We start from the raw sequence: 7,898 nt of genomic DNA, 5'->3' as shown, positions 1-7,898 counted from the left end.
ATGGTGGCAGCTGGCCTCAGTTTCTGGCGTAGCCTCTTGAGGCAACTATAAGCATAGCACCTGTGGATTGCTTACTGAATCTTAACAGGTGGCATCAGAGGGGCATAGGCTGGGGTTAAACTTGGCCTGTAGCTGAACCCCTACTACATAAAGCCATGCTAATAAGACCAGGAGACTTAGGAGCTTTTTTAGTACATAGAAACAGACACAGAAAAGCAGCCAAAATGGGAAGACAAAGAAGCAGAAACCATATGAGAGAACAGCAGAGATCCAGATATAATGGAGTCAAGTAATCTAACATATTCAGATTTCAAAACCCAGGTTATAAAGATGCTCAATGAACTTAGGGGAAGTGTAGATGAATTCAGTGAGAACTTCAACAAAGAGAGAAAAAAACATAAAAATCGAAATGGAAATTACAAAAAAGAACCAGTCAGAAATGAAGAATACGATATCTGAGATGAAGAGTATATTAGAGGGAATCAACAGAGTGGATAAGGAAGAGGATCGAAACACTGATACAGATGATGGGGAAGCCAAGGACACCCAATCAGAACAGCAAGAAAAAATAAGCCAACACTATAATAATAATTTAAGGAGCCTATATGACAAAATTAAATGAAAAATATCTGGGTCATAGGAGTACCTGAAGGGGAACAAGAAGTTGAAAAGCTATTTGAAGAAATAATGATGGAAAACTTCCCTAACCTAGTGAAGGAAATAGACATACAACCCTAGGAAGCTCAGAGAGTCCCTAAAAAGATGAACCCAAAGAGCCCACACCAAGAACCCACACACTATAATTAAAATGCCAAAGGTTAAATACAAAGAGAAAAATCTTAAAAGCAGCAAGAGAAAAGCAGTTAGTTACCCACAAGGGAGCACTCATAAGACTGGCAGCTGATTTCTCAAAAGAAACTATGCAGGACACAACGGCTTGGCACAAAATATTCAAAGTGATGAAAACCCACGCTCTACAATCAAGAATTATTTATCCAGCAAAGCTATCATTTAGAGTCAAAGGACAGATAAAGAGCTTCCCAGACAAAATTAAGCTAAAAGAATTTATCAATGCCAAGCCAGTATTATAGAAAATGTTGAAGGGACTTCTTTAAGGAAAAAAAAAACATATGTATGAAAACATGAATAAAGAATGATAATAACTACATTCCTATCAACAAGTATCTCAAATGGAAAAGAATTTTCCAACCAAAAGATAGGGTGGCTGAATGGATAAGAAAATAAGACCCCTACATATGTTGCCTATAAGAGGCTCACTTCAGATTAAAAGATACAGACTAAAAGGAAGGGAACGGAAAAAGATATTGCCTTGATGGACCTCGAGGGTATTGCACTGAATGAAGTTCGTCAGATAGAGAAAGACAAATATCACATGATTTCACATACATGTGGAATCTAAAGAACCAAAGAACAACAACAACAAAACAATGGAAACAAATTCATAGGTAGAGAATATTTTGAGGGCTACTAAATGGGAGGGGTATTGGGGGAGGACAGTGAAAAGGGGCAAAGGGATTAAGAAGTACAAAAGGATAGTTACAAAATAGACATGGAGCTATGAAGTGTAGCATAAAGAAAATAGTTAATAATGTAAATATTAAGGGGGAAGAGGGGTACTAGATTTAGTGGGGTGATCATTTTGTGAGTTATATAGATCTGTAATCACTATACTGTACAACTGAAATTAATATATTATTGTATGCAACTAAAATTGAAAAAACATTCATTGAATTGTACAATGTAAATAGGAGCAACTAATTATCTATTATATTTCAATAAAGCTGGGAAAAAATGAAAAAAAATGAAAGGAGGAAGAGTACAGAACAGGGAATCTATGAACATTGAATATTAACTTAGCACACTAGGATTTTCTGTATTCCTAGCTTGTTAGTGGCATGCAGTGCTTAATAAAAGTATGACAGCTATATGAACAAATGAATGCTATGAAGAAGAGCCAAGAACTACTGGAAAATACAGGATCATCCGCTTCACTTCCCACAGGGGCTGGAAACGAATGAGTTGGGTGTGCACTCTGCAGGGGGCAGGGGAGGGGGTGGAACTGGCAAGGGAAGCCCAGGACTGCTCCTCTGGCTCCCTTCCACTTTCCCTGTATGATTCTGGTTTCCAGAAGTCAGTATTTACTTAACTCCTCCTCTAGAGTCCAGCAAGAACAATTCATCAAGAAAAACCCAAAGCTGCCCAAACTACTGGCCAAGTAAACAAACAGCCAGGCCTGAAAGCAGACAGCAGGCACCCCAGCAGACTCAGGATTGCCGTAGCAAGGTTTAGGCAAAGCATGATTGTGGCTTAGACCAGGGTAGTAGGAGTAGAAGGGGGATTCTGGTTACAGTTTGATAGTAGACCTGACGAGACTTGCTAATGAATTCCTCATGGGGTGTGAGAGAAAAAGAAGGGTGAAAGACGACCTAAGGTTGTGACCCTAAGAGGCCTGAGACCTACATCATGCCATCCGTGAAGGCAGGACTGTGTCTTCTTCTTCCTCACTGTAGTCCTAGGGGTAGAGAGTGGGTACAGTGCCTGGCTGATGATAAGGGAGAGAGGAAGCGGACCAGGAAGAGAGGAAGACTTGGTGAGGGGGATAAGAGGAGAAAGTTCCCATGCCATTGATATCCCTAAAGTCCTGCCTCCCCCATCAAGTCTTCTTGGACTGACCCAGAGAGGCCTAGTGGCTTGCTGGGCCCTTCTCAAGGGTATTCTCACAGCCACCTGCCCTCCCATCTTCCCAGCCCCAACCACCATTCTTGAGCAAAAGCAATGTATTGGCAACCAGCCTGTTGAGAACTGGTTTACGGCTTTTCCTTCACCACCAGATTCACCTTCACATGGTTAGGCTATAGATTTGACTGCTATAACAGGTAACCCAAATAACCATGATGTAATGAGAGAGAGCATTTCTCCCTCAGGTACTATTCTGTACATAAGTAGTCCAAACTGCTTCGGCAGCTCCTCATAGTGGAAACCCGTCACCAACTATTTTTGCTCTGCCATATCTGGGGCTGGCCAGATCGTATGGTCTCAGGCAGCTTATCACCATATCCATAATCTGGACAGCCAGGAGGAGGAAGGAAGAGGGAGTGACGTAGAGGGAAGGAGAACCCTGGCTTTTAAGGACATGCACAGAAGTTAGACCCACCTCACAGCAAATATCCCATTGGCCAGAATTTGGCCATGTGGCCAGTCTGGCTATAAAGGAGCCTAGGAAATAGGGATTTTATTCTGGGAAGTCATGTTCTCAACTAAAATCCATTGACTATGGAAGGAAGGAAGGGGGGAGAATGTGAGGAACAAGTAGCAGTTCTACCACACGGGTATCCGAACCAGTTCCATCTGACCTGAATGCAACAGAATTTTTCAACTTGTGAAGCATGTTCACCCATAAAATTGTACTTGATCTTCACAATACCCTATGAGGTATAGGTAGTTTAATAGTTTTATCAGACTTTATCCATGAGAGAACTGGGGCTTAAAAATGTGAGAGGGTTTGCACAAGGTCACAGGCTGATGAACATCTGGGATTTTAATGCAGACTTTCTCTCCAGATTCCATGCCCTCACTCCTCACTAACAGGGCACTTAATGTATAATTATTGTGATGTGCGGGAGAGATGACCCGCTACCACTAATCCCACCACCATTAGAATTTTCCCGGAAAGACAACAACTGCTACAGACAGAACAGCTGCTACAGGTGCGACTCAATAGAACACAGACGATACCCATCATTCTTACTGAAGAAAATCTCCACCCACGCCTGTACACACATGTCTGTGTGTGACACCGAAGTAGAGGAGACATAATCAAGCAGCCAGGACAGACCTTGAGACCAGCAGGATTCAGCCAACATCCCCAGTGCAAACGGCCTTCTTGTCAACAGCAGCATCTAGAATTATTGGTTGGTGTCTGTGCCACAAGGTTGTTAAATATTTTTCATGTCACTCCTCATAAGATCTGTTCATGGTCAGTCCCAACATGTCTTGTCATCTTGGAGAAGCTCTTGGAGCTTCAAGTTCCACTTCTACAAAAGAGATGGATGAGCCATCATACTCCTCTAAGCCATCCTCGGAAGCTGAGCAAAAATCTCTAAAGATGTACAACCAAGAGAGTTGACAGCCGAGTTTCCCCCCAGGCTCCTCTGGCATCTTTCACCCCAGCATGCTCCCTTCGATAGGCACAGTCTGTGCATGCCAATTTCCACTCCTGAAGCTACAGCTCCCACCCCTGCCCAGCCTGCAGATCCAGCCCACTACAGTGCGAGCAGGCTTGGAAGAACTGTCAGAAATCACAAGGCCTTAGAATATCGGCACAGCATAAAGACCATTTAATCCCACAGCCACAGTGACCCCGCATGGCAGAGCCTTGATGAGCACTCACAATGTGTGGGGCACTGCCTAGGCTCTCTGTATGTTGCTTTAAATAATTCAGAAGTGACTGCCTCATTTTGATCCCAGCTCTGCCAACTAGAACTGTACGGCCGCAGACAAATTGAGTAATCTCTGTGCCTCTATCTCCTCATCAGTAAAATAGAGATGATAACGAGAGCTCCACCTCCTAGGGTCATTGTGATGATGAAATGAGCTAATACAGTTGATTTTTTTTTAATTACAGTTGGCATACGATATGATATTAGTTTCAGGTATACAACAGTGATTAGACATTTATATAACTAAGAGTAATCACCATGATAAATCTAGTAACCATTTAACACCATACATAGTTATTACAATATTGTTAACTATATTTTTATGCTATACTTTACATCCCCATAACTATTTTGTAAATACCAATTTGTAATTCTTAATCCCATCTCCTTTTTCACCTACCCCCTAACCCCACTCCCATCTAGCAACTGAAATGTTCTCTGTATCTTTGAGTTTGTTTCTGTTTTGTTTGTTTAATTTGATTCCCCATGTAAGTGAAATCATATGGCATTTGTCTTTCTCTGTCTGACTCCACTCAGCTTAGTACCCTCTACCAACCATGTTGTTGCAGATGGCAAGATTTCATTCTTTTTTTTTTACGACTGAGTAATATTCCATTGTATATATGTACTGCCTCTTCTTTATCTATTTATTCATCGATGGACACGCAGGTTGCCTCCATATCTTGACTATTGTAAAATAATGCTGCAATGAATATATGGATTTTCATGTCCCTTTGAAGTCGTGTTTTGGGATAAATACCCAGAAGTGGGATAACTGAGTCCTTTTTTGTCTTTTGTCATAGCCTTGTTTTAAAGTCTATTTTGTCTGGTATAAGTATTGCTATCCCAGATTTTTTGTTTGTTTCCATTTTCATGAAACACCTTTTTCTATCTCTTTTCTTTCAGTTTATGTGTGTATTTCAATCTGAAGTGAATCTCTTATAGGCAGCATATGTAGGGTCTTGTTTTCTTATCCATTCAACCACTCTAGGTTTTTTTTTTTTTTTTTTCTGAAAAAGATTTATTGAGGCAAGGGGGCTTAGTCCTTCTTGGCTTCTGCTTTCCTCATGACTGCAAGGACGCTGCTGGGCTCCTCCCGCTTCCTCTTGGCACGGATGTGTGTCCCCACCCTTTTCTTGATGAATTTCAGGGCCCACTTGTCCTTAGAGACCTTGAGAAGCTCCACGGCACACACTCATAGCGGGTAAAGCCACCTACCTCTCGGATCATGTCCCGCACGGACTTCGTGTGCTCGGTGAGGTGCCCGCCATGGCTGTGCCTCGGCTTGCTCACGTTCTTGGTCACCTTGTGACCCTTGTTGAGGCCCACGGCCACTGAGTAGTGCAGAGCCATGGCTGCCGCTCCTCAATGGCTGCCATGGCAGAAGGGCCAGCCACCCTAGCTTTCGATCGGAGCATTTAATCCATTTACATCAAAAGTAATTATTGATAGACATGCACTTATTGCCATTTTATTATTCATATTTTCTTTTCTTTTCTCTTCTTCTTAAAGAAGTCCCTCCAACATTTTCTGTAATACTGGCTTGGTGTTGATAAACTCCTTTAGCTTTTTATTTTCTGGGAAGATCTTTATCTGCCTTTGAGTTCTAAATGATAGCTTTGTTGGGTAGAGTAATCTTGGTTATAGGTCTTTGCTTTTCATCACTTTGAATATTTCATGACAATTCCTTCTGGCCTGAAAAGTGTCTGTTGAGAAATCAGCTCACAGTCTTATGGGAGCTCCCTTGTAGGTCTAACTGCTTTTCTCTTGCTGCTTTTAAGATTCTCTCTTTGTCTTTAACCTTTGGCATTTTAATTATGATATCTTGGCATAGACCTCTTTGAGTGCATCTTGTTTGGAACTCGCTACATTTTCTGGGCTTGTACATCTATTTCCTTCAGCAGATTAGGGAAGTTTTTCATCATCATTTCTTCAAATAGGTTTTCAATTCCTTGCTCTCTCATCTTCTTCTGGTATCTCTGTGATGCAAATATTGGTATGCTTGATGTTGTCCCAGAGGCCCCTTAAACTCTCCTCATTTTTTTAGATTCTTTTTTCTTGTGGCTCTTCTGATTGGGTGTTTTCTGCTACCTTAGCTTCTAAATCGCTGATTTGATCCTCTGGCTCATCTACTGTCGATTCCCTCTAATGTAGTCTTCATTTTGGTTATTCTATTTTTCATTTCTGACTGATTCTTTTTTATGTTTTCTATCTCTTTGTTAAAGTTCTCACTGAGTTCATCTACTCTTCCCCTAAGTTCTTTGAGCATTCTTATAACCAGTGTTTTGAACTCTGCATCTGGTATATTGCTTGTCTCCATTTTGTTGAGTTCTTCTTCTGGAGCTTTGTACTGTCCTTTCATTTGAGATGTGTTTCTTTGTCTCCCCATTTTGGCTGCCTCCCTGTCTTTGTTTCTAGGTATTAGGTAGAGCTGTTACATCTCCTGGTCTTAATAGAGTGGCCTTATATAGTAGGTGTCCCATGGGGCACAGTGGTGCAGTCTCCCTGGTCACCTGAGCTGGGTGCTCCAGGTGTGTCTCTTGTGTGGGTTGTGTATGCCCTTCTATTGTAGTTGAGCTTTGGTTGCTGTTAGCATGTCAATGGGAAAGATTGACCCTCGGGCTAATTGGTTATAAGAACTGGCTGGTGACTCCAATGAAGAGCTGTTGTATAAGGGCTGACCCTAGGAAGCAGAATTCACTTTAGCAGGGCTCTGGTGTCTGCACAGTTTGCCCTTTGGGTATGTTGTCTTTGGATGTGACCCTGGGTTGTGCTCTGGCTCAGACTGAAGCTGGCCACTGAATGTGCAGGGCCTCCTGGAAGAGGCTCTGCTATCACCACAGGCCAAGTTCAGCCATAGCCTGTACACTGCCCAGGGCCACCTGGCATGAGCCACCAAGCAATCCACAGATGACTGTAACCCACGCTGGGCTTGGATGTGCCTCGAGAGGCCAAGCTACTAACCGAGGCTGGATGCTGCTAGTGCTAGGTTAGGGCTGCTCAGCAAGAGGTACAGGGCACACCAAGGCCAGATGTGGCTAGTTTGGGTTTTGCAAACTTTTGAGAGATTTTAGGAAAGTCCGCAGCATGAGCCAAGATAGGCCATTTATATGGAAAAGCCACTGGAGGCAGCTTGGGTGGGCCTGCAAATTGGGATGGGTAGGGTCTCAGGGACTCACCAGAACAGGATAACCAGGTTGATGGAGACTCAGAAATGGTGCCCACCTGTGTCTGCATACCAGGCTAAGGAGAGCTCAACAAAGGAACGATGCCCTTTGCCAGCACTTCTGTCTGGAGAAAGCTGCCCCTCCAGCACTTGCTCTAAAGCCAGGTAATTCAGTTCCTCCTCGTGTGTCCCTGGCACCTTTCAAGCCGCTGCCCCAGCACTGGATCCCAGAGGGAGTAAATCTGTCAGCGAGTAAGTCCACACATGGACCC

General features: G+C 42.9%; 1 pseudogene; it reads right to left on the bottom strand.

The window, feature by feature from the left end:
- Window positions 1–5,499: 5,499 nt before the first annotated feature.
- Window positions 5,500–5,848, bottom strand: LOC105295982 (annotated as a pseudogene).
- Between the last annotated feature and the right edge of the window lie 2,050 nt (window positions 5,849–7,898).

This window comes from Pteropus vampyrus, unplaced genomic scaffold (genome assembly GCF_000151845.1).
Source record: "Pteropus vampyrus isolate Shadow unplaced genomic scaffold, Pvam_2.0 Scaffold116, whole genome shotgun sequence".
Taxonomy (NCBI): domain Eukaryota; kingdom Metazoa; phylum Chordata; class Mammalia; order Chiroptera; family Pteropodidae; genus Pteropus; species Pteropus vampyrus.
The sequence above is the reverse complement of the archived record's forward strand: the minus strand, read 5'-3'. Positions and strand labels throughout refer to the sequence as shown.